This window comes from Halichoerus grypus, chromosome 1, assembly GCF_964656455.1.
Source record: "Halichoerus grypus chromosome 1, mHalGry1.hap1.1, whole genome shotgun sequence".
NCBI classification, from domain to species: domain Eukaryota; kingdom Metazoa; phylum Chordata; class Mammalia; order Carnivora; family Phocidae; genus Halichoerus; species Halichoerus grypus.
This window is the reverse complement of record NC_135712.1, coordinates 80,183,374-80,210,256: the sequence shown is the minus strand read 5'-3', so window position 1 is coordinate 80,210,256 and position 26,883 is coordinate 80,183,374. Positions and strand designations below refer to the sequence as shown.

At 39.1% G+C, this 26,883-nt stretch overlaps 1 protein-coding gene across 7 annotated transcripts in view; it reads left to right on the top strand.

Moving 5' to 3' along the window:
* The window catches only part of MAP3K13 (mitogen-activated protein kinase kinase kinase 13), a 161,010-nt gene that overhangs the window by 60,578 nt on the left and 73,549 nt on the right, over positions 1 to 26,883 (top strand). Inside the window, exon 1 of one of the 7 annotated variants that reach the window (XM_036084698.2) lies at positions 11,460 to 11,772. The exons of the other annotated variants lie outside the window; for them this stretch is intronic. The gene's annotated coding sequence lies outside the window, so the exon portion shown is untranslated. Of the gene's footprint in view, positions 1 to 11,459; positions 11,773 to 26,883 lie in introns of those variants that run through there. 7 annotated transcript variants of the gene reach the window in all.

Here is a 26,883-nt window from a genome sequence, read left to right as displayed (position 1 = left end):
CAGGCCCTGAGATTGTGGGCTTTGACGGGAAACAGGAACACTTGTGTACTATGGCTAATTGAAAGTGAATGATGATTCTGATGGCAGAGAGACCAGATTATTCTCAACTAGATGCTATAGGAAAAATATAGAACTGTAAGCAATGGCTTCCTTGTCTACCTTTTCTTAAGATTGCCTCAGAATGAAAAAGAACAGAGTGGGATTCGGGAACAAAGTGAAGGTGATCAGGAGTGGTTTTTCCAACTCCAAAGATTAAGGGGTGTTTTTTGAGTGGAGGAGGGGAGGAAGCATTCTTTCACCCTTAATTCCATCCCAGCTCAAACTCTCTATGTGAACATGTAATAAGAAAGGAAAGTTTCCAGTTCCAGACTGTAAAGTTCTTCAGGGTACTATGTATTTATCACCAGATCTCAGCTCAGTGTCAGCACATTACTGAGTGCACAGTGAGTTTTTATGAATGACTAAATGAAGTTAACTACCTCAGAGCAACCCCCTCCTTGCATTCTTTCCTTTCATATCTCCCTAAAACTGCCCCCTTTCTTCATGTGCTGTGGAGCAGACTGTGTGCTTACAATGACACATGCATTAACCCTTCCTCCTCAGCAAGAGTAGAGCTTCCCAGAGAGGTAAAGAATTCTTTCTGGCAAAGAATTCTTGTTGTTGTTGACCAGCCAACACAGAAGAGGTGCCTAGGCTGAAGGCTTTTGGGATGGTTTTTAAAAGATTAAAACATTGAAACTTCCCGGGCTAAGGGAAAAAGGAATTTTGTAAGAATCGAAAATATATTTTCAGGCCCTGACATGTTTAATTAGGTTTCAGTAAAACATTTAAGAATTGATTCAAGTATTCTGCAGTCATATTTTCTGAATTGCAAAAGACTTGTTATCAGGAGTAAACTGCTTCTATAATCCTTGTATGACCATTTCCACTTAGAGCTTGTTGAATCGCTGACTAATTGTTTGGGTCTATGTTCTTGTTTCTTTGTTCTTGTTTTAGTAGTACCATCTCGTTATTCTAGAATTTTGTCTCGTGTTAGATTTCAGTACCTTTGAGACAAAACATGTGACTTTTAAAAATCCTTGCTGGCTTTCCTGTGGAACTGAGGACAGTGTTCTCTATCCCAGGAGGAGTACTGAGTGAGTCTTAACTGTGTCAAGAAAAGAAAGAGGTAGCATTCGTAGTCACTGTTATCTTACAGACAGACAGACAGGATGATGTACTACAAAAACACTCAGGAGACCTGGGATCAATTCCTGGCTCTGGAACAACTTCCAAGACTATGGACAAATCCCTGAACCTCAATTTCTTCATATGTTAAAAAAAAAAAAAAAAAGAGAGAGACAGAATAGATTTGACTTCTAAGGTTTCTCCCAGTCCTTGATCCTCTGAGTCAGTATTTCTTCTCCAGATGTCTGGAACAATCATTTCTTCTTTGTCTCATTTAGGAAATAGCCATATAACACCAGGTAACAAGATACATTAGTTGGGATACAGGCTAGACAGCAGTAACCGTCTCAACAAAATTCGGTGGCTCAGAAAAGGAAGACTGTTATATCAGCCTTCATTAACAATCCTCAAATAGGCAGGTATTTTGGTACAGATAGACGACTCTGATTCACTAGAACATTCAAAGCCCAAAGTTAATGGTCTTGATGCTCTGCTATTGCCTGGGGGTATTATCATCTGCAAGGTAGAAGCTGACTCAGCATGGGAAGGAAGAGAGTCCAGGACCAGCAACTTAGCTTCCTGGTTAGGAAGACCTGGAAGTTGCACACCTCACTTCCGCTCACGTCGCATTGGCTAAAGCTCAGTCATGTGGTCACATCTACAGCCAGGAGAATAAAGTCTTCAGCAGCGTAGCATGCACCCACCTAAAACTTTAAGAATGGGGGTGGGGTAAAAGTTCTATACCTAAAAGGAAAGAGAAGAGATTGAATACTGGGGGACAGACTCCACTTTCTGTTACAATTTTAAGCCACAAAAACAACTTGTATTTTGCTGCTGGTTGTGCTTCTATCTTATTTAATGAAATAAGCTGAGATCGGGATCTGTGATTTATCTGTATATATACACACCCCACAGCACATGTCAAGGTGTCTTGAACATAGATGGCATTCAACAAAAATGTATATTTGATTTATATATTGATTTTTCAGGGCATGAAGTAACCACTATGTTCACACCACCCCACCTATAACCTGCTCTATCTACTTATTGCTTGTTTCGTGGATGTTACATGTAAAACTTCAGTTCTCAATCTAGTTGAGGAGACTTGATTGGGAGCAGGTTGCTCCTAGTAGCAGCTACTGTCTTTTGCTAGTAGTAGTAAAGATGGTTTACCCTATTTTTGGGTAGCATGATTACATGTAATGGAAAATCAAGAGCTTTCCAGTGTGGCTTCATCATTTGGTTTTAAGTGTATTCCCTAGACTTCACATGTAATTCTATTTATGAGTAAACTTTAAAACAGATACTTCCCTGAAATAGTTTTGGGTTCTGTCTTCTCTGTTCCCTTCATTAGTGTTAATAATAAACAACTGACTGTGGTGCTGAGTGTGAGTCTATATAGTGTGAGCCTATTTACGGATAGTCGTGTAAGGGTCCTTTTAAAAACAGGCCAGTTTTGACTCCGTGTTAACAGGTTACCCACTCTGACTTCCGGTGCCATGGCTACAGCTCTCGTACACTTAACACTCTTGTCTTGGAATAAAAGTACCAACATGTGCCTTATCAGTTTTACATTTGATATGAGCTCTTTTTTTTTCTTTCAAGATTTTTATTTATTGATTTGTCAGAGAGAGAGAACACGCACAAGAAGGGGGAGCGGCAGGCAGAGGCAGAGGGAGAAGCAGACACCCCACTGAGCAGGGAACCCGATGCGGGACTGGATCCCAGGATTCTGGGATCATGACCTGAGCTGAAGGCAGATGCTTAACTGACTGAACCACCCAGACGTCCCGATATAAACTGTCTTTGAACAACTCTCCTTATTCTCTCATATCCAGTTTCCCCAAATCCTTCCTCTTCAAGGTCCAGTTCTGGTTGGCCTCCTTTTTATAACCGACTGTAACCACCCAGCCCCAAATAATCATTGTATCAGAAAGAGAGGACCTAGTTCAAGCCCTGGGCAAACTGCAGCATAAGGACAGGGTGTGTTTGTATAAAGACAAACCTTTATTCCCTTTACAAACATGCCAACTTGCCAAAGACAAGTAAACGGCAAGTACTGGGTATGGTCTGGACCAGGAGGAGTGGCTCCCAGCCTTTATTCAGCCTCACCCAACATTCCCAGAGCCCTCGCTGAGCCTCAACACCACGTATCTTTGCTCCTTCTTTGCTCCTCTTGGGACATTTTTCTCCAAAGGACAAGACACCTTTTTCTGCTAAGGGCTTTGATCTTACCTCTGTGTGTCAACAGAGGGCGGCAGAGAGCACCACTCTACAGCCTCCGTAGATCTCAAAGTAAGACAGTCCCAACCCCCTAGTGCCTAGGGAGACAAATATGGGGGACTTTTTTTTTTTTTTTTAGCTATGACAAAGACTGTTGCTGATATAGGCATGGAGAGTGCTAAACATTTTGCATTATGTAGGAACGTCCCATGCAAGCAAGAATATTCTCACCCCCAAATGTCAATTAACTTCCTTCTAGTATTGTTCTCCAACCTCAAAACATCCCTGTCTACCCCACTGATTTAGCACTTTCACCATTTTGTGTAGTGGTTCATCTCACCAAAGCTCCTTGAGACAAAGAATTGGCTTTTTCATCTTTGCATTATTACTGTTTTAGTTCACTTTTAATTTTTAGTCATTGAATGATTGTAGACAGGTCTTTAATGGGGGAGGGACAAGGTGTAATGGACAGAATTTAAAGTAGAGTCAGTAGGTTACAGAGTTTAGATAGAGCTGGATTAGATTAGATGAGCCAATCTTCCTGAACTTTAATGTCCTCACATATGAAACAGGACTACTATCTACCCTATTTTAAAGTACTTTCTAAAATGTAAAGCAAAGTACAGGACTGTTTATAAAGAATGTCTATGAACAGATTTGTTCCCAATCATTATTTCTGGAATTTAGATATCTTATATGTTAAAAGAACATACTTATATAAGGAAGATATTTTAGCACAAAAGGCATGGCCAGCTCTGTGCCATGAGTTCGCTCTTGGAGCCCTAGCTTCAGGTGGCTTCGGCTCCCTCTGAAGCACCGAAGGGCTGAGATTGGTGGAGAGACAGTGTTCTCAAATGCAGAAGATGCAGGAGCAGACTAAAAACAAAATGGCAGATGTTCACTATTCCTATGTTTTGCTCTTCAGTTCTCTTGCTTGCAGTATGAAGCTAAAGTTCAACAGAAGAACAGAAGTTAGATGGTTTACCTGGCCTCTCAGAAGTAGTACAAATTCTCTGTGGATGAGTAAAGTAATATATAAATTTTCCTTTTACTCTTTTCAATATGGAAAGTGCCTTTATAAACTCAAGATATTATTTCTAGCCCCACAAAGGTTAGGTTTATAGTACCTTGCCAGAATTTGTTTATTATGGAATGGTGTATTTCAGGGGTGCTAAATATTTTACTAATTGAGAAATCTATTTGCTTTTGATTTATTTCAGTGCATCTTCATTATTGATCAGAGAAGAATTCTTACATCCTTCATTTGTAGTCCTCTTTTTGACAGGGATAATACATTAAAACTTCATTAAGCTGTTGAGATTTAGTCTAAATAGCACATAAAATCTCTAAGCAATTGCTTTTCTCCAGCTGACTAGATGTTGTATTATACTTTGTTAAAAAATATTAAAGACTTCAATTCCATTTAACTCAAAATATTTTTCAAAGTTTGCCATAATTATGGGTTTTCTTTTATCATAAAGATGATTGTAGAATTTATGGACATGAGACTTTCATCTTTTTAAAAGTTGATATGTGTTCAGTGTACATTTTTATTTATAGTCTGTTTCAAAAAGGATTTGAAGTCCTTACCATGAAGTATATATACAATAAGGTTAATAAAAGGGAAATCAAACCCAAAGCAGGGAAGAGAAAGCAAATATGCTAACCACAAAAGCTAAAATAGATACAGATATATAAATTGATTGATAGACAGATTTGAGCATAAACTTGGCTTTGAGCTTCCCACCAGCAGGGATTAAAAAAAAAATGGAAATTCAGTGGATTACATTGTTGTTATCAAAAATGTGGGTGCCTAATAATTTTTCAAGAACAGAAAACTTTTCCCTGGTATTAAGTTCTAAAATGAATTCTTCGTGTGAATTGCTTGCATATGAGACATCATGCATGGTAATGGACAACACAGAAACAGTATTGCTGTTCCTTATAATAATTCTTGATCAAAGAAAGGCCGTAACACGCAGGCTGTGACAATGATTCTGCTCAGGGGCACTAGGTTAATGATAGTTAGGTAACAGGTAGCTTTCTGAGGATCCATCTATCTGCCTTGATACAAGGATAAATCTTAGTGATACTTAACTGACTGAGCCACCCAGGCACCCACATTTTAGTGGTACTTAAAAGAATTTTTTTTTTCCTTAGATGTTTCTTAAAAATCGCTTTCTCAGCTAGGCATTTAATGGGAGCTAGACAGCAGCAGCAGTAACAATAAAATTGAAGTAATAGTTTGCTGCAGCCTTTGAATATTGAAATTTGAATATTGACATTGCTATCCACGCTATCAAACCATACACTTTGAAAACAGGGAAAGTTAGAGTTAACATTCTGATATGAAAGTAAAGAATTTCAGCCAATGTTCCCACCTAGTAGGTTGTTTTCCATATCAGTTCAAATGATTGTATGTAAACTACAGGTTTTCTTGGGAAATTTTAGCATGATTTTTTGTTTGGTTTTTTGGTGAACAGAGTTTTCAGTCACCTAGCTTAACCTCCTGAGGGTTCACCCCTCCTCAGCTACAGAACCTCAAAGAGTATTATTCCCTAGTCTCCCAAAGAAAAATGATTTGGATGAGCTTTTCATTGGAAAATGTGTCCCTAGTACATATTTTTTAAGAATTTCCTACAAAGAGGGGTGCCTGGGTGGTTCAGTCATTAACCGTCTGCCTTCAGCTCAGGTCATGATCTCAGGGTTCTGGGATCGAGCCCCGCATAGGGCTCCCTGCTCTGCGGGAAGCCTGCTTCTCCCTCTCCCACTCCCCCTGCTTGTGTTCCCTCTCTCGCTGTGTCTCTCTCTGTCAAATAAATAAAATCTTAAAAAAAAAAAAAGTGCATGTTTAAAAAAAAAGAATTTCCTACGAAGATCTGTTCAAGCTTATTATAAGCAAAATAAAGATGTTGTGTTTTTCTCTGTGGTTTTTAATCCCTGGATCTGCACAGTTGTTGAAATTTCCCTTGCTGAGAATAGAAAGGCCCATGGTATTTGAATAACAACCGCAATAAAACAAAAACAGCGACCAGTATCATTTGCTGAGTATCTTCTATATTACAGATTCTGTGCTAGTCTTCTCATGTATTAACTTTCACATAATAAGCATGGCCTATTATTATCCCCATTTTAATAATGAGAACATGGAAACTCCAGTTTGCCTGAACTTACATAACTAATAAGTGGCAGAGTCAGGATTTGAACCCAGATCTCTTTACTAGCTTTTAACTACTACACACTGGTGCCTGTGGCAGAAATGTGAATCTTCATGTATTAGCCTTGAGGTCATTATCCTCTTTCTTTTTCGTGGTATTTCTGACAAAAATTGTCACTGGGTCAGTATACTTTGAGCTTCTCTTAGATTCTGGTTTAATGAGTCATTTTCCTTTAAAAAAACAATTTTAAAAAACAATCCTAGAATAGCTCATATTTTTATAGCAAAATAATTGTACCTTACCTTCTATTCTTAGGTTGTCTTCTAATAATGAAATTTGAATATCTTCTTGAGAAATAAGACCAGAGTTATCTTCCAGTCATTACTGAGATTTGAAGAAGTTCATTTGACTCTTAAAAGTGCTTACTCATTTAGATACTGGCTTTGTAGTCCTCCACACTTAGCATGCCCACATGCTGAAATAAAGAATTACTTGTAATGATGGGACTTGGCTTGATATCTCTAGAGTTGCTGTGTCCCATACAGTAGCCACCAGCCAGCCACATGTGACTATTTATTTTAAAATTTAGATGTACTATATGGTGGCTAACTGAACATAATAAAAATAAAATAAAATAAAATTTAAATGAACTAAAATATAATTTAAAATTCAGATCTTCAATCACATTAGCCACATTTTATTTTATTATTTTTTAAATTTTATTTTATTATGTTTTGTTAGTCACCATACATTACATCATTAGTTTTTGATGTAGTGTTCCATGATTCATTGTTTGCGAATAACACCCAGTGCTCCATTCAATACATGCCCTCCTTAATATCCATCACCGGGCTAACCCATTCCCCCACCCCCCTCCCCTCCAAAAGCCTCAGCTTGTTTCTCAGAGTCCATAGTCTCATGGTTCATCTCCCCCTCTGATTTCCACCCCCTTCATTTTTCCCTTCCTACTATCTTTTTTTTTTTTTTTTTAACATATAATGTATTATTTGTTTCAGAGGTACAGGTCTGTGATTCATTAGTCTTACACAATTCACAGCGCTCACCATAGCACATACCCTCCCCAGTGTTATCACCCAGCCACCCCATCCCTCCTACCCCCCACCACTCCAGCAACCCTCAGTTTGTTTCCTGAGATTAAGAATTCCTCATATCAGTGAGATCATATGATACTTGTCTTTCTCTGATTGACTTATTTCGCTTAGCATAATATCCTCTAGTTCCATCCACGTCGTTGCAAATGGCAAGATTTCGTGTTTTTTGATGGCTGCATAATATTCCATTGTATACCACATCTTCTTCATCTGTTGATGGACATCTTGCACATTAGCCACATTTTAAATGCTAAACAGTCACATGTGGCTACTGTATTAGTGCAAGTTATAGAACATTTCCATCACTGCAGGAAGTTCTTGGGCAGTGCCGCACTAGAATGTACATTTCTCATGGTCCCCTCTCCCTACCTTCTTTCTGTTCCAAAAACAACAATGGCTTCCTCCAAGAATGACCTCTACAGTTTCTGTAATTTGGGGGAGAGAACTTATCTTCCCAATGATTTCCCATGATATTCAACAGGAGAAATTGTTGGCCCTGTTAATATTTCTGTGGTACAGGGAAGCACGCTAACCCAGATCAAGTTCATCTTACTAAATGGCAAGTCCATAGAGCCAGCTCGTTTTTATTTGCCAGATTACATATTGAGCCAACTTCTTAGGTAGCTGTGTTTAAAACCATTTACAGACTGTTTTTTTGAATTGCACCAGAGACACCCTGATCCCTGGTAAACTTGTTGAGTAATGATGTTGCTGTCAAATCTTACAGCAAATCGTTGGCTTCCATAACAGAGTTGGCCATCTTCTTGACATGTTCCACAAAAAGGTTGCCTCCTTCTACTAGTCAGTCTGTATTATTTTCCAGAATAATAATACAGACTAACTAATAAATAGTAATAATACAAAATAATACAGACTACCTTTTGGGGGAAAAAACAATTATTTTCTAATAAATCTGATTCTTTTAGTGTATCCTGGTTAGTTTTGAATGCTGTTAAAAGGGACAGAGATGTATGTTCTTAATTCCTTTCCATTTATGGGTTCTAAAATAATCTTGGTACATGGACATATACACCAATGTGGTGCACTAAGGCCTACTAGGAATGTACCAGTCCTGCATTTGTCTTGAGCACTCCTATCTTACAGGGGTAAACTTCGGTCTATCTTTTCCAAAGTGATATTCCACAGTAAGCTCCTTTAGAGAAATTTGTTGAATCTGTTATTTGCCAATGATATTCTATTGTTTGAGTATATAGAACAGTGCCTTGAACATCTTTGCTGTGTGTAAAATAGTGCTGGAGAGTTTTGTTGCATTTTGTTTTTCCAAATGAGCTAAGCAGGGTGCAATAGTCACTAGTGTCATGCTTGAACCCTCCATAGCCACACAGAGACCGGCAGCCACTCTCCTCTCAGCTGTACAAATAGTCTGATGAAGAGATAGAGTAAGATCTCTGTTCAGAATGTTCTTGGTCACTGGACACCTCATAATGGAGGCCTTATATTAACCACTGTTGTTCCAGCTTCAAGGATTTCCCAAGTTCAAGAAAGTTGTGATCAGTTTTAGTAAAGTATTGGTAATCATGAAGTGAAATGATGGGGTATAGGGGCAGTGAATTATATTAATCTCCACTTCTGTATAACTTCTAACATTTTTAAAATAAAGAGTAAAGAAACATCATGATTTCTTTATTTTGCTGTCATGTTTTATGAGTTCCTTATATATTTTGGAAATTAACCTTTTATCAGATATGTGTTTTACAAATGTTTTCTCCTGTAGGTTGCCTTTTCATTCTGTTGATTAAAGATTTTTAGTTTGATGTAGTCCCACTTGTCTATTTTTGCTTTTGTTGCCTGTGCTTTTGGTGTCATTTCTAGAAATTATTGCCAAAACCAATGTCAAGAATGGGCAAAGGACTTGAATAGACGTTTCCTCAAAGAAGACATACATATGACCATTAGGCATATGAAAAGGTGCCCAACATCATTAATTGTCAGAGAAATGCAAAGCAAAACCTCAGTGAGATATCACCTCACATCTCTTAGGATGGCTACTATTTAGAAAAGGGTAACATATGTTGGCAAGGTTTGGAGAAATTAGAACCCTTGTACAGTGTTGGTGGGAATGTAAAATGGTGCAGCAACTATGGAAAACAGTATGGAGATTCCTCATAAAATTAAAAATAGAACTACCATATGATTCAGCAACCGCACTTCTGGATATATGCCCAGAAGAACTGAAATCAGGATCTCCAAGAGATACCTGCACTCCTATGTTCATTGCAGCACTGAATAGCCAACATATAGAAACAACCCAAGTGCCCATCAGCAGATGAACAGATAAAGAAAATGTGGTGTATACATACAATGGAATATATTCAGCCTTAAAAAAAGGAAATTCTGTCATTTGTGACAACATGGATGAGCCTGAAGGATGTTATGCCAAGTGAAACAAGCCAGTCACAAAAAGACAAATACTGTATGATTCTGCTTCTATGAGATATCTACAAGAGTCAAACTCGTAGAAGCAGAGAATACAATAGTGGTTGCCAGAGATGGGAGGGAGGAGAGGGAAATAGGAGTTGTTACTCAGTGGGTGTAAAGTTTCAGTTTTACTAGACGAGTAAGTTCTAGAGATCTGCTCCACAGTATTGTGCCTATAGTTAACAATGTGGTCTTATATTGTGCACTTCAAAATTTGCTAAGAGAGTAGATCTCACATGAAGTATTCATACCACAAAAACAAACCAAAAAACCCGCAAAGGAACACAAGAAAACCCTCTGATATGTCTACTGTCTTGACTGTGGTGATGGTGTTGAGGATGTTTGCATAACTCTAAGCTCATCCAATAGTACACATTACATATGTGCATTTCTTTGCATATCAATTATATCTCAATAAAGCTGGTAAAATTATTTAAATTAGAAAAAAATTTTTTTAAGATTTTATTTATTTATTTGACAGAGAGACACAGCCAGAGAGGGAACCCAAGCAGGAGGAGTGGGAGAGGGAGAAGCCGGCTTCCCGCTGAGCAGGGAGCCCAATGCTGGGCTCCATCCCAGGACCCTGGGATTATGACCTGAGCCGAAGGCAGAAGCTTAACGACTGAGCCATCCAGGCGCCCCTAAATTAGAAAAAAAATTTAAATGTCATGAGCTCTTGGGTGAATTTAATATAGCTGTTTCTGCTGTTTATAGTAAGGCATCTTATTAAAACCAAAATTTGCTCTAAGAATCATTAAGAGCTCTTTTGGAGCTGTGTCTTAATGAGGAAATACGTACCTTATTTAAATGCAGCATTGCTCTTCCACACCCACTTTGATGCATCACAAAGGTGAGCAAGATGATATTGTTCTAAAAAATAATTACATTTATGCAATATTGTCTTATATATTTATATTTCTTAATCACTAGGTTATTCCCATTAATATTTCCCTACTGTTTTGCTTTTACAAGCCTTGGTGAGCAGGGCATACATTTTTTACTGGTCACTAGTTTTAGGAACTGTTTCCCTGACTTTGATTTGTTTTTATCACTTGGGAGCAGGCACGTTGCTGGACAGCAAGAAAAGAGTTAAAGAAAATAGCTCTAATGAATAAAAATGTGATTCTTCTATATGCATTTTTGGTAACCCCAATTCCACTGAAATTCTATTTTGATTCCCTCATTCAATAGCAATAATAATGTTTTCATGACTATCACAGCTACACACACACACACACACACACACACACACACTCCCGTCCCCCGCCCCCCCCTCCCTTCCCGCACCCCCTCTAGCTGCCAGTCTGTCTTAAGGCAGTGGCAGACGCCTGATTGGCGGGCTCTGTTTATTCTTTGACCAGATTCCTCCTAAAAGAAGGCAGGCCATGAGTGCCTGAAGCCTATTGGTCCGGCCTGCTCTGGACCCTCCCTTTCTTTTTCATGGCACACACCACAGCGAAGTCTGTGCGGAATCCTAAACCGGCCCAATTTACATCCATTCATGAATCTGTGACGTCAGCAAGCCTTTGGGCTTCTTTGCGGTGGGCTGGAGGATTGTGTGGGTGGAATCCCCCTCCCCCTTATTTTTCTAATTCTGCAAGGCTTTTTAAATTAACCTTCCATCTTTTTAAAGCAAGAAAATGGAACGGCATGTGTAGGAATTCTTCATTGTTGTGAGTATCACACTCTTTTTTTCCTGTTTCATCAGCATTTATTTCACAAGGACAGATGGAGAAGGTATTTGAGATTTGAGTTGATTAGAAAGCTGATATTATTGAGGGAGACACGGTGAGAAAGACAGAGCGAAAGAGTAACCTGAAACCCCGTTAGAGCTCGGAGCCTTCGAAACTGACAGCTGGTTTTCCCTTTGCTCGTCTGCTTGCTTGCTAGACGTGGACATTTTTCATTTACGGTTCTGCACGTTACCTCTGGATGCTGGCTTGGCTTTCCTTAAAGGGAGATTCATTTCTCGGAGAAGAGGATGTGGGTCGCGTGAGAGGCAAAGCCCCGAACTGGTACCAGAAAGGTGCTGGGGGGGAAGCCGGGCCAGCTAGACGGAGCAGGTTCTAGCCTGCTGAGCTCTGGTCTTCCTTTCTGCTGCCCTTTCTGTTGTGTGTCACCCTTCACCTCCCCTTTGTTTCATAATTGTGTACCAGTCAGGGTCTTGAGCTTGCAATCTGGGGAAGATGAATACTTGTCCGACCATTTTTTTCCCCCCCGAAAGCTTTTATTATGGGAGTCACAGGAGTGTATTTATACATCTTTGCAGCTCTTTCTGTCACTCTGTGCTTTTTATTTATATTTTCAAAAACTTGAAAGCCTGCACCAGAGGCAAAAGGGGAATGATCCTTAAATCCTGATCTGTAAAATATCCCCGAACGAAAATTAAGAAGTGGTTTCGTAATATATTCCATAATTATATTGCATAGAAATGCATATGAGTGTTTTCTGAAGATGAACTCTCAGCTGAAAATAGTTTATCCCCCTGTACTTGGCAAACATGGAAAAGTTCTGATATGTTCCATGTATTAAGTTAAGGTTTGATACTTTGCTTGGAGTTTCAACAAAAAGTTAGTATTTGTGATCGTATTTATTTTCCAAGGTTCTGGATTATATTCTGGTGAAAGTTGGGATGATAAAGAAGAGGAATGGGACACTGTGACATGTTCTGCCCCAGGGCAGCTCCTCAACCTAGATAACCTAATAGCATTTTCCACCTCCCTCACTTGAGCAAATTATATTCTAGTTGGCAGCGTGTACCTGGTCCACCTCTCCAGTGAGAGGGAAAGCAAAATGTGTCTGTTAATTTCTTATCATCCAGCCTTGTCATGTTTACCTTGTATAATCAATACTTAGTTTTGAGATTTTCCTATTATAATCTTTTCTCATGAAATAGGGCTTCTAAATTAGGACTCAGATGATCTAATTTGAAGATTATTAGTGAATCTTTCAACTGTAAACTCATTCAAAATTACCTGAGGTAATTGGAGTTTTCTTTTGTTTCTCATCTTGGCATTGCCCTTATTCATTTTGTTTTTCTGGGTGCAACTGAACTCACTAGAGCTATAGAAGGGAAAACTTCTGCCTCATTCTAAATCAGATCTTTGTCCTCTACTCAGACAACTATGGCTTCATATTTTGCTATTTTTTTATATGCTGGGTTGAACAAATGACACAATTTCCCTGTATTTGTAAGCATCTAGGCTTACTTCATCATTTTCTTCTTTTGTATACTTTCAGACTTTGTTGAAAGTAGCAATTGCAAACTTATTTCAAATTATTGAAGTCTAGATCATTGCTAGATCAAAAGACTGAACTCTTAGGGTTTTTTTTTTTTAATGTGTTTATATAATCTAACTCAAGAAATGTTCGTCAGATTCTGTCTTTTCTATACGTTTTGGCAAGAGGGCTTTATTTCCATGAAAGAAATACAGTCGCACTTTGCATTTATTAAAGTAAAACTATCCCTTTAAGGCACAGAGTAGATATAGAATCTCCCTCTCTCTCCACTCCTAGTGGCTGTATTCTAGATTATATTTATTTTCCTGTATAGTGTACTTGTAGGGGAAAAAAAAAACAATAACTCTTAATTGTTTAATATCAAACAATAAAATCCTGTGTATCAGTGACTGTCAATAGATGGCTTTCTGTTTCAAAATTGAAGCTACTCCAGAAGTAGGAATTAATTTATTTAGTAAACAAAGTCAGTCAAACCAGAGCCCTATCCTGGGGAACTGTCAAAAGCATGGTTCCTAAGGACCAGAGGCCACATCCACTGGTAGAGGACAGAACAACAGTACTTTGGATGGCAGAACCGGTCAGTTTGGTTTGCACTGTCTACCTACCCTCTCTCTCTGGGCTACAGCTGAATTAATTGCTTGGGGAGCTCAAGTGAATCAAGATAGCCAAGATGACCGATGCTGCCAGGTGGCAGCCTGACTCTTGCAATTTTGATTAAAATAAAAAACATTCACCAAGAACACTCTTTACTTAAAAAAAAAAGTCATTTAAGAGTTATCACCCTCCTGCTCTGTGTCTCTTATTCCTTAAGAATATGGGAGGAGAGAAAGATTTAGAAGATGCCATATTTACTCCTAAGGAATGTAGAAGGTAAGATACCATACATATATAGTATTGTAAAGACTGGAATTACTTGGGGGAACTTTCTGTCTCTCTGTTTGTTCAGTATGTTCTTAGAGTTGATCAACCATCACCGCAATCAATTTTAAAATATTTTTATCATTGTAAAAAAACAAACAAACAAACCAATACACATTAGCAGTCACTCCTCATTTCCCCTCAGCCCCCCAGCCCTAGGCAATCACTAATCTTCGTTCTTTATACAGAGATTTGCCTATTCTGATCATTTCATATTAATGAAATCACATAACATACAGTCTTTCATGACTAGCTTCTTTCCCTTAGAATAAGGTTTTTAGAGTTCTCCATGTTATAGCATATATCAGGGCTTCATTCCTTTTATTGCGGAATAATATTCCATTGTACAGATATACCATGTTTTACTGATCCATCCATCACTTGATGGACATTTGGGTTGTTTCTACTTTTTGGCTGTTATGAATAATGCTGCTATGAACATTTGCATATAAGTTTTTGTGTGAACATAGTTTTCATTTCTCTTGAGTATATACCTAGCAGTGGAATTGCTGGGTCCTATGATAACTATATGTTTCACATTTTCAGGAACTGCCAAACTGTTTTCCAAAGCAGCTGCACCATTTTACATTCCCACCAGCAGTATAGGAGGCTTTCAATCTCTCCACATCCTTGGCAACACTTCTTAGTGCCTCTAATTTTGATAAGAGGGATCTTAGTGAATTTGAAGTGCTATCTCCTTGTGGTTTTGGTATACATTCCCCTAATGGTTAATGATGTTGAGCATCTTTTTAGGCGCTTATTGGCCCTCTGTATTTCTTCTTTGGAGAAATGTCTATTCAGATCTTTTGCCCATTTAAAAAATTTATTTCTCTTTTTATTATTGAGTTTAAGAGTCTTTGATATGTTTTAGTTACAAGTTCTTTATCAGATATATGGTTTGCAAATATTTTCTTTCATTCTGTGAGTTGTCTTTTTACTTTCTTGCTGATATTGTTTGCAGCGCCACATTTTTAAATTTTGATGAAACTCAGTTTCTTCACTTTTGTTGTAGTTGCTTGTGCTCTTAGTGTCCTATCCAAGAAGACTTTGCCTAACCCAAGGTTATGAAGATTTATCCCTATTTTTTAAAGAGCTTTATAGTTTTAGCTCTTACATTCATATCTATGATCCATTTTGAGTTAATTTTTGTGCATGGTATAAGGAAGTGTTCAACTGCATTCTTTTGAATGAGGATATCCAGTTCCAGCAATATTTGTTGAAAAGACTGTTCTCTCTCCCATTGAATTGTCTTGGCACCCTACCAGGGAACTTAAAAAAAATACTGATACCATGCTCCTGCCTCCAGAGAGTCATATTTAATTGGTCTGTGGTGGGACCCAGACATCTGCATTTTTTTAAAAGCTCCCCAGATGATTTTTTAAAAAGATTTTATTTATTTATTTGACAGAGAGAGACACAGCGAGAGAGGGAACACACGTAGGGGGAGTGGGAGAGGGAGAAGCAGCAGGGAGCCCGATGTGGGGCTTGATCCCAGGACCCTGGGATCATGACGGGAGCCGAAGGCAGAAGCTTAACAACTGAGCCACCCAGGCGCCCCTCCCCAGATGATTCTAATGTGCAGCCAGGGTAAAAACTATTTGCATGGATAGAGAGCTAGTTTTAGAAAAGAAGAGGGACACTACTTCTGAATCAAGAAAACAGAGTGAAGACATAGAGTTCTATATGGAAAGGAGGGAAGAGAGGAAAATTAAGATTCATAGCAGAGAGCATGGATTTTCTTGCTAAGTAGTAGTTAGTCATTTTCAAAGAGGTTAGTGAGATACATTAAAGGAAGAGAAGGAGCTGACACTTATCAAGCAACTTCTACATGCCTAGAAATTTGGGAGCTTTCACATACATTATTTCATTTAAAATATAATCCTCGTGGTATGAAGTAGGTACACTACCCCCATTGTACAGATGAAAAAACAGGCTCAGGAAGGTTGCTGACTCAGCAAAGACACGAGGCAGTGCACCTGTACCCAATTCTCAAATCCAGGTCTAATTCTTCACCCCATTCTCTTTCTTCTGTATACCGTGGATTTTGAACATTGAAGCCTACCTTGACTTGTTATTGGTTCGGTCTAGCATGACTCTAAGGTCTTCTCTTGCAGTGCTCTGGACTGGACAATGGAGTAAGATAAGTTGGATGGTGGGGGTAATATAGGGTTAAGTGTTGGTTCAGCAGGTGCGGTGGAAGATAAGAGGGTGTGTGTAAATGAAGATTGTCATGTGACAGTTAATCATGGAGCCCATGCTAACTACACTATACCTAGATATAGCCAGCAGGAAAAATCCTAAGAGGACAGAGGAGCAGTATACTAGGGATGAGAGAATGATTGAAGGGGATAGTGGGGAGACTGTCATGGGAAAGAGGATGTATCAAATAGAACTTGTAGGTGTCGAAGTGTTGACATTCTTTTAATCAACAAATATTGAGCATTTAGTATGTGTTCTAGGTACTGAGTACACAGCAGTAGGGGGAAAAAAACAAAAATTCTTGCCCTCTTGGGGGCTTATTTTATTGGGGAAGACAAACAATGAAGTAAATTAGTTTAGGCAGTGGTAAATGTTAAAGAGAAGTGTAAAGGTGGGGGATGAATAAAGTGTGCTGGGGGTGGGGTAAAGTCAAAAAGGAAATTTTTCAGGGTGCCTGGCTGGTTCAATCAGTAGAGCATGCGGCTGTTGATCTTAGCGTCGTGAGTTCAAAGCCCGTGTTGGGTGTGGAGCCTACTTAAACAATAATTAAATTAAAATAAATTAAAATTTAAGAAAGGGACTTTTCATTGTATGCTGTATTTGCGGATATAGATTCAGAGAGATTCAGAGAGCTTAAGGAACTATCAAACCCAGGGGTCGGTGGTTGACAAATCAGGCACAATGGGTATACAAAGAGAGCTGCTCTAAGACTAAAACTCAGAGTGAATATTTAGTATTCACTGTTTGTTCATCACTTTATAGCCTATGTCTGGCACAGAGTAGACACTTTCCTTTTGGTCTACATTTGTTTATTGTAGAGAATCCCCCCTTTTTTTTTTTTTGATTAATGATTTTTCTGCTGGGTAGAGGCCAGAGCAGAGGTGGTATTTGGGAAACTTTTTCAAATTTTGCTTGCTGCCCTATTAGGATAAATCCTTCTAAGTATGGGGGTGGATGTGTGTGTGTGGGGGGGGGACTGGGGGAATGTCCTTTCATAATGTCACCACCAAGAATTGCTGCATGGTGAGTGATAGTCAATGAGGAGGATGTGTTCTAGTTCTCAGATGAAGCAAGCAAAGAACCACCAGTGTAGGCTTAAATATCTTTTGCTTATTACGCTTTAGCAGAAGATTCGCATGCACCACAGTGAACAGAGGATGAATCGAACCTTTGTAAAGTTTTTAATAATGAGGTTCTTTTATGCAACCATATACCTACCTTCTTTCTTTATCTTAAAGATTACTTAAAATGGATAAAATCAATGTGCTTTCTATTTGCCTGCTTTATAAGGCACAAAGATGCAATGGAAAAAGAATCGGACTAAGGCAGTAAGTACCTCTGTAGCCATATCAGATCATCCTTGGCAAGACAATTCTCTCAAATTCTTTAAAATTTGTCTTCAGCTTTCATTTCAAAATATGAGATGAAGACTTTTTTTAGTGATCTCAAATGTCCTTTCTAACTCTAACATTGTGACATTCTTGGAATCTCATTATTACCAACATCAAACAGACAAGTGACAACTTCTAAGACAATCTGGTTAAAATCTACTTTTACTCCAGTTCTTTCATAGTACTTTTCTAGAAGTTTAGCCTCCATTGGGATACTGCTACAGCTGAGGAGGAGGGGAAAATGTCATGAGTGTTTCAGATGGAGATATCTGGGTGAGACACAGAAAGATTAAGTCACTTTGAGATTTGCCCACGGACTTCCTCATAAGCAGGAAATAGAATCCTGATGAGATCTGACCTTGCCACCTTTAGGCAGGACCATATAAAGGTCACTTGTCTTGGCCATTATTCTTTGTGGTCAAGAGAGAGCTTCCATTAGACTGGTGATTTGGTGGTCTGGGCTAATAGGGAATATGGCAACAGATAATCTAATAACCTTAGTTTGGTTGTGTGTTACAGCCTTTCCTTGATCTGACCTTTTTTAGTGCTCTTAAGAAGCAAAATTCAGGGCGCCTGGGTGGCTCAGTTGGTTAAGTGTCTGCCTTCAGCTCAGGTCATGATCCCAGGTCATGGAGCCCCGCAAAGTGATCACACCGGCTGCTTCTGTCCATCTCTCACTACCTCCTATCATTCTTTAAATCAGGCTGAAGCATGATGAAGGGTGAAAGACTATATTAAATAAGAAAATGAGAACCACTAAATCCATAAATGGTACAACCAGTCTTTGAAAAAAATAAGATTTTTGTGAAAAAAATAAGATTTTGGTATTTTGTATGAGATTTGCCAGCTTTTGAAAATTATTCTTCCCGGAATTCTCCAAATAACAAGTTGGTTGATGGATTGGTGTTTTGAGTTTGCAGATTTTGTCAAGGAAAAAGATAAATTGTAAAAATTGCAAAACAGAAAACATCCTTTCCATTTTAGTGTTCATTTCATCAGTCTAGAATTTTTCTTGTATTCTTTTTCATTTGTATAATAGTCAAGCAGAGAGGCCTCATGTCTAGTCCTAACAGCTATAATAATTTCAGATGGTGGGTTCCATTTGGTAATAATACTTGTGTGTGTACCAGTGTGGTAAAACCATCTTGCAAAACGCAATCATGTATTACAGAGAAGGTGTAGTAAATGTGCAATTTTAGTTGTTTAAAAATTAGGGAAAAACGATGTAGGATTTCCCAATGACAGATGGTAATTGTCTTCAATCTGCTAATTTGTACTGAATTCCTGGGCTGGGATAATAGTTGAGCAGTACTAGGAGGACATTTTAGTGAAACTCTAAATTCCAAAAAGGCCAGAGAAGTAGAAAAAAGGCTTAGGAAATAGTCAAAGACAAAGGACTGGAGAAAGGTGACAGAAAAAAGAAAGGGGTGGGGGATGGGGAGACAGAGCCCAGGGAGCCTGTGGTTGGGCTGATGGTTCACCATGGGCAGGTGGCAGTGAGGAGAGCAGTTTCCATCTTAAATCAAAGACAATGGATTTGGGAGCCAGAATGGAGGAAAAAAAAAAAAAAGACTCATTTAGAGTCCTAAAGAGGCCTGTCACAGTTGCTATTACTAAAGAGGGCTCAATTTGCAAAATAAGCCCACCGAGGCTTCTTATTACCCCGAGGCACTGTGCCTGCATTCGTGGTAGCTGTCCTGTCTGCCTCTGATGGGACGCATGAGGCTCTCCGGAGGCGCAGGTAACCACAGATAATTGAGACTAGTGAGATCAAGCCCACCAAAATACAAAGCCATGGTTGCTTTTTCCAGGGAAGATAATCTTTTGATTAAAGTGAGATTAAACATTTTACTAATTACTCACCAATTATTTCCTCTCACGGAACAAATTCAAATACATATGCACACTAAGAAGAAACAGATGCAACATACCTTTGGATATTTTCAGTCACTACTCTCTAGGCCTAAAAGTACAGACTCATTTAAAACCTTTGCTAAGCATAGAAACTCCTGGGAGATACCCACCTGATATTGCAGCAGCTAGGGCTCAGGAGCCAATGTGAAAAGAAACTGTACTCCTTTGCCAGGTTCTCCCCCTCCCCACCCCACCCCCCATCTTCCTCCTCCTGTTTCTGGCCATTTTTGAACAGAACCCCTTCCATCTGTTTGCCTAATCAAAAATAACTGAACATTTGCTTTATACTGCTTATGTTAATGATCAAAGCCAGGCTTTAATCTAACCTTTAAGTATTCTCAGAGACCTGGAGACCAGAGTAGATTTCTTCGAGAAAGAGAAACAATCACATAATCCTTTATGTTTTCTATTATGGCAGAAGCCCTGATTGGAGAAAATATCGTAACACTGAAACAGTACTCACTCCCCATCACCGGTTCTCCTTTGATCACAAGGTTATCTACACTGATAAGGGCTTCCTTTAACTGAACCTTACACCTTTGATACTGGCTTTTGTTAGAGTCAAACTGCTTTTGCCACAGATGGTCTTATAAATGGCCTCCGTCTTTTTCCTGCTAACTATTAAAAAGGCTGTGGCATGGTTTTAAAAACCAAAGAACAACTAGCCACCCAGATTCTAAAAGCCTTGGACCAAGTCTGGAAAGGGAAAAGGAATGACCAAGAGAACCTCATTATTAATGCAGAGCAAGAAGGTCCCCTAGGGTAAGGGAAAGGGAGTCACTCCAAGGGAGTACCTATCCAGGAGACTGACTATACTTCATTAAATCTTCGCCAAGCTCAAGAGCAATGTGAAATGGTAATTGTGATTTACCTGAGATGCATATGGCTTGTACCCAGAGATGTCTTTATGCCAGAGAACAATTATGCATGGGGATTGACCTGAAGGCTCAGAATGAGGAAACTGTAGTCTCAGGGCTTCCATCTTCTAAGACAAATCTCTTCTGGCTTATTCCTGGGTGGTTGCAGCTAAGGATTTGCCAAAGCAAACTAAGCTTGTGGGCCTGGTTTGGGGACTTATCCTTTCATTACTATGTATTGTCACAGGAAACTAAAAAAGTAAAAAAAAAAAAAAATTCTTTGACACTTTTTACCAAGCAGATTCTTCAGATTATCCTATTTTGTATATAATTCATAAAATATGGTTTGTGAAAAACTACTCAATAAGTTTTTTTCAGATACTTTAATATTAGATTTTGTATAAAGTACCAAATAACAAGAGAAAAAAAACAATTTTTTTTCTTTATTTCTATTTCTCAGTTGACCCAACCATATTGGCCTCCCCCCACCAACCATGACTAGGTCTAACCATCCTGGCTAGCTAGCTCGCCTCCACAAAACCTGGTGTGGATTTCTTTCTTTCTTTTTTTTTTTTTTTTTAAGATTTTATTTATTTATGAGAGAGAGAGATGGCAGAGGGAGAGGGAGAAGCAGACTTGCAGCTGAGCAGAGAGCCTGATGCGGGGCTCGATCCCAGGACCCTGAGATCATGACCTGAGCCTAAGGCAGACGCTCAACTGACTGAGCCTCCCAGGTGCCCCTGGTGTGCATTTCTTTTGATGAGCTATGTATCGATTATTTTCCCACCCTTCCCGCCCTCCCTGCAAAAAAGACGTATTACCGGTTTAAAAACTGCAAGTTTAAATCCTGCAAGAGACCTACTCATGAAGCAGCTTACACAGTGGTTCTCAAAGTGTGGTCCTAGAACCAGGACCATCAGTATCACCTGGGAACTTGTTAGAAATGCAGATTCTCAGGCCACTCCCCAGATGTTCTGAATCAGATGCTGGGGATGGGGGTGCCCAGGCAGCTGTGTCTAAACAAGCAGGCTGGGTGATGCTGTTGAGTACTCAAGTGTGAGAATCCTTGGTTTATAGTGGGTCTTGTCAGACTGCTCGTGTGCGAGGGAATCACCTTGGATTTTGTTAAAAACCAGATTCTGATTCACTTTGTCTTGGGTGATTTTTGTCAGCATTTCTAATGCTGGTGATGCTGATGTCAGTAGTCCTTGGACCACACTTTGAAAGTAGTGAGGATCTGAAGAATCTCGACATGAGCCGTTCCAAGAACTGCACTGAGTAGGCTTTGCCAAAATTGTAACTATCCCAGTAGTTCCTAAGGAAATACTCCTAAAAGAGGAGGAAGTTTGAGGCCTAAAGATTTAATCATAGTATTATTTTAATAGGAAAAATAGCCCAACTGTTCAATAGTAGGAAAATACAGTTGATACTATTTGCAGATTGTGTATTTGTTAATTCACCTACTCACTAAAATTTATTTTTAACCCCCAAATCAATACTTGGGGTGCTTTTACAGTCATTCACAGACAGACATGTGCAAAACAGAGAAAAATTTGAGTTGCCTGAAATACACACTCCCAGTTCAGATGGAGCAAGGTGATGCTCTCTCCCTTCATGTTTCAACATTCATACTGTAAACAAGTGCCTTCTCAAAGTCAATTTCATGGGGCACCCGGGTGGCTCAGTTGGTTAAGCACCAACTCTTGATTTTGGCTCAGGTCATGATCTCAGGGGCTTGGGATCAAGCCCTAGGCTCCCTGCTCAGCGGGGAGTCTGCTTCTCTCCTTCTCCCACTGTCCCTCCATGCTCTCTCTCTCTCAAGTAAATAAATAAATCTTTTTTTTTTTAAAGTCGATTTGGTGCTGTGTTTTTCATTTTTGTGCTTTTTGTTGGTGATTTTGCTGTTTAAAATAGCCCCAAGCATAGTGCTGAAGTGTTGCCCAGTATTCCTAGGTGCAAGAAGGCTGTGATATGCCTTACAGAGAAAATATGCTTCGTTGAGGCATGATTACTGTGCCATTGGCCATGAATTCAGCATTAATGAATCAACAATGTATATCAAGTAAAGTGTCTTTAAATAGAAACACACATAAAACAAGGTTATGTATTGATCAGCTGACAAAATGTTGTGACCAGAAACCTACCCCCGTATTTCTCCTAGGAGCTGTGTGGTTCAGGATCCACTAATCCACTGTTCGCAGTGACTTTATGGAACAAGAAAAATAACCAGAGTCAACTATAGTTAATAGCCAATTAATAGAATATATGCTGCCATTTTAAAATGAGGATGATGTAATCTGCGCAAATGAAAAATGTGTATGATGTTTTGGTAAGAGAAAAGAGACTGGAGTCAAAATTTCAAGAGTAGCACAGAGTTACGTTTACGATTTTTTCAAGTAAAAAATTGAAGGAAGTATGCCAAAATTTTTTGAGTTAAGGTGATAGAATTATTTTTTTCTCTATTTCTCGAGTTTTTGTAATACCATTAATTTGCTTTTATAATGTTACACTCTAAAATGTGTGTCTTACTAGTACTTTCAGAGTTATAAGATAGTAAGAGGGACCACCTTTTCGCCTCCTTTAGAGACAGAGGCAACACACTCTGGGTAAGGAATTGGCCGTCTTTTTTTTTTTTTTTTTTAAAGATTTTTATTTATTTGACAGAGAGAGACACAGGGAGAGAGGGAACACAAGCAGGGGGAGTGGGAGAGGGAGAAGCAGGCTTCCCACCGAGCAGGGAGCCTGATGTGGGGCTTGATGCGGGGCTCGATCCCAGGACCCTGGGATCATGACCTGAGCCGAAGGCAGATGCCCAACGACTGAGCCACCCAGGCGCCCCAAGGAATTGGCCTTCTTAAGAAAGACCTTACTAACATTAGTGTAAGAGAGTATGTTCTTTGTGTTAAATCACTCAAAATTGTTCCAAGTTACATGTGAATATCAAAGAGAAATCTAGAATTGCAAACCCCTAGCAAAGGTAAACCAAGTACTTGGTAGGTACTACTGAAACCAAGCTTTGTCAATAATTTATCTTGCCTAAACATAGTTTTTCTAACTTCTGTTTTCCACTCTTTCAACGTGATTAATAGCTTGGCTTCTGAAGTCAGAGAGGTGAGTCGTGGCAGTTCCATCTATTAGCTATCTATGCCCTTTAAGTTACTGAACACTTCTAAGTTTCCCCCCATGGATATAATGAGGGTCATTATAGAACCTAATGAGTGTTCGACAAAAGGCTGAGCGTGTGTGCTGTGGTCATTTCACGTGATTCTGGCCTTCTCTTTCCTTCCTCATGCTTTTTTTCTTCTCCCATTCCCTTTTTCTTGCCATAGAGAAAGTAAAAACTGTCTTTCATCTCTCCTAGGAATGGCCATTTTATGGAACTGTTCACGATTTAAAAAGCAAATGAGTTGAATATTTCACTCTGACTCCATAAAATAAAAGCCTAAAACTGAAGTACACGCATTCTATTTGAGTGTAACCTATGCTTTTTGTGTGGGGGAGGGGTGGGGTGGGTCACAGAAGGATTTGTATAGGAAAGTTCCTGTTATTATCCTGGGACCCTGTGGAGAACACAGCTTTCAGCATATGTTCTTGAATGACAACTATGTGCTGGATGCTGTATCATGTGCTGGGATATAGTGGTGAACAACCCAGCTATGGCTCCTGCCTTCACAGAACTTACAGTCTAATAGGGGAGCTAGTCAAAGAGTCATTATAGTAGAGAAATATGTGTTGTGGGGGGAGGGGGTCAAGGGGTCAATGAGTATAGGCTGCTAGAGGAGGACGTAAGTGGGGCATCTCACCCAGACTTGAGTGATCCAGGAACATGAACCCTAAAGAACAATCAAGAGATGGGTGGGAAGACGGTGGTACAGAATGCATTGCATGCAAAGGGGACTACAAGTGCCCAGAAGAGAGAGGGCAGTGAATTCCGAGAACTGAAATGTGAATTGCAGGGCTGTATCCCAAACATGAGGCTAGAGAAGCAAATCAGGCCAAGAGGGTTGGACTTGATTCTAGGAGCAGGAGATTTTACAAAGTTAAGTTGTATGTTCAGAATTACATGCTAGAAAAAGCACTCTGGCTATGGAGAGAATGGAATAGGATGGAGAGACTAGAGACAAGGCTACAATTAGGGGATTGTTAAAATAATCTAGGCAACAGTGAAGATGAGCTGTGCTAGGAAGGGTTATTGCGATGGAAAGAAGTGCATAAATTTAAAGAGATATTCAGAATGTTAAAGGATACTTTTTTAAAGGGGGTAAAATAATGATTTATATACATATAAAATGAATGTGTGTCAAATATTGTACTTAACTCATTAATTAATGAGGGAACCAGTAAGATGCTAGAAGGAAAATTCCAAGAGCACGTATATACATAGACAATAAGGAATGATGGCGTGCCAAAATGAATGTGTAACTAGGGGCAAAACCAATCAATATCCAAAGAGCATTAATAATCCACTGCATTCCACCAGACATGATTCATTTACATTCCTATGGACAAGAATCAGTTGCATTACTAGATGTTTGCTACAATTTTTGGCTGTAAATATCTCAAAGCCAAGAAAAGTCTCCTGTAAACTGGGAGTGGTGCCTTAGGCAAGGATACCCGGTAGTATTTTTGCCCATTTCAAAGTCTTTGACAATTTTCCCTGACAAGAAAATATCTACAGGACTTTGATGATTAGTTAGATGTGGTGATGGTAAGTGAAGAGGAAAAGAGAAAAGTCAACTGTGCCGTTTCATTCATTCAAGGAAGTTGAGGGAGCATGCAGCCAAGAAGTTGAAAATGGAACAAGAGGGGCCAATCGGAAAGTTTCAGAGGGAAGAGAGAGTGGGAGATTGGGTCAGGGAAGAGGATGCACAGAAAAGTACAGGGTTGAGACTCTCAGCTGGAGTTGCTTACTTACATCTTGGGCAGTAACAAAGGAGAACAGGAATGTGATGCAGGGTGGGATTAGCTGGCTATAAGGTTTGAAGAATTATTCCCAGTAGTCCTCTGATCTGTAGCGTCCACGTTAGAACTCTTCCTTTATCTTATGTCCCTCTGGGCACTTGCCTCTCCGTACCTCCTTGCTTGGAGTAGAAGTCTAAAAGAATGGTGTTAAGAATGTAGAAAGTGATTTTGACTTAACTAAATCGATTTAATGCAAATAAACTCTGAGGACAGAGAAAGTCTTATGTATCTTTTTTTGTCCCTGTGATGTCTACCATAACATCCAGTAATGATATTTCATAAATAGATAGAATGAAAGACTAACATATTGGATTACAGCCTGAAGAACTTGAGGGCTTACTCGACATCATATAGCTGCTTATATAAGGATTCTAGGATTCAAACCCAATTCTTCTGACTCTAAAGCTCATGTCACTAGGATGAGTGAGTTAAGTTACAACCTCATGGAATTTTCAGCCTACCAATTTTTAGGAGAGATGAAAAGGTGCTTCTTTATTTTTTAATTTCTTATGGTTCCAGGAAACAAATATAACTGCAAATTTTAGATATGCTTTTTTTTAAAAAGATTTTATTTATTTATTTGACAGAGAGAGACACAGTGAGAGAAGGAACACAAACAGGGGGAATGGGAGAGGGAGAAGCAGGCTTCCCGCTGAGCAGGGAGCCCGATGTGGGGCTTGATCCCAGGACTCTGGGATCATGACCTGAGCTGAAGGCAGACACTTAATGACTGAACCACCCAGGCTCCCCTAGATATGCTTTTTTAGGGAGAGGTAACCTTCTAAAAGGACCCAGCTAGAAATCAAATAGACCTAACAAGCCATCCACTAACTGTGTGACCTTGGACAAGTTATTTGGCCTCTCAGAGCCTCAGTTTTCTGTCTATAAAATGGTGATAATATTGACCTCCATGAAGATATAAAGATTAAATGAGATAAAGTATATAAAAAGTAGAAGCATAGTAGGTGCCTTAACAGATGTTAGCATGTTTTTCTTCTAAGGCTTAAAGCTTTTAGATGCTTACTTTATACCAAAATCTGCCTCTATTTTAACATGGAATATATTTAGGACTTAAATCCTTTGCTTAATTCTAGTCCAACCTAAACTTAGTTTTTTTAAATATAATTTCTGTAAAAAAGTATTTGTTTCTTGGTATGTTTACCACCTATTTCAAATCCTTTGCTTTTCTTTCTTCCCAGTATACTAACCTTTACCATTACATGTTTCTAGAATCACATTGCTATATTACAACTTAAATTGGGTTTGGTTAGTTATAGCATTTTGGTTCCCTTTATTTCTCAGA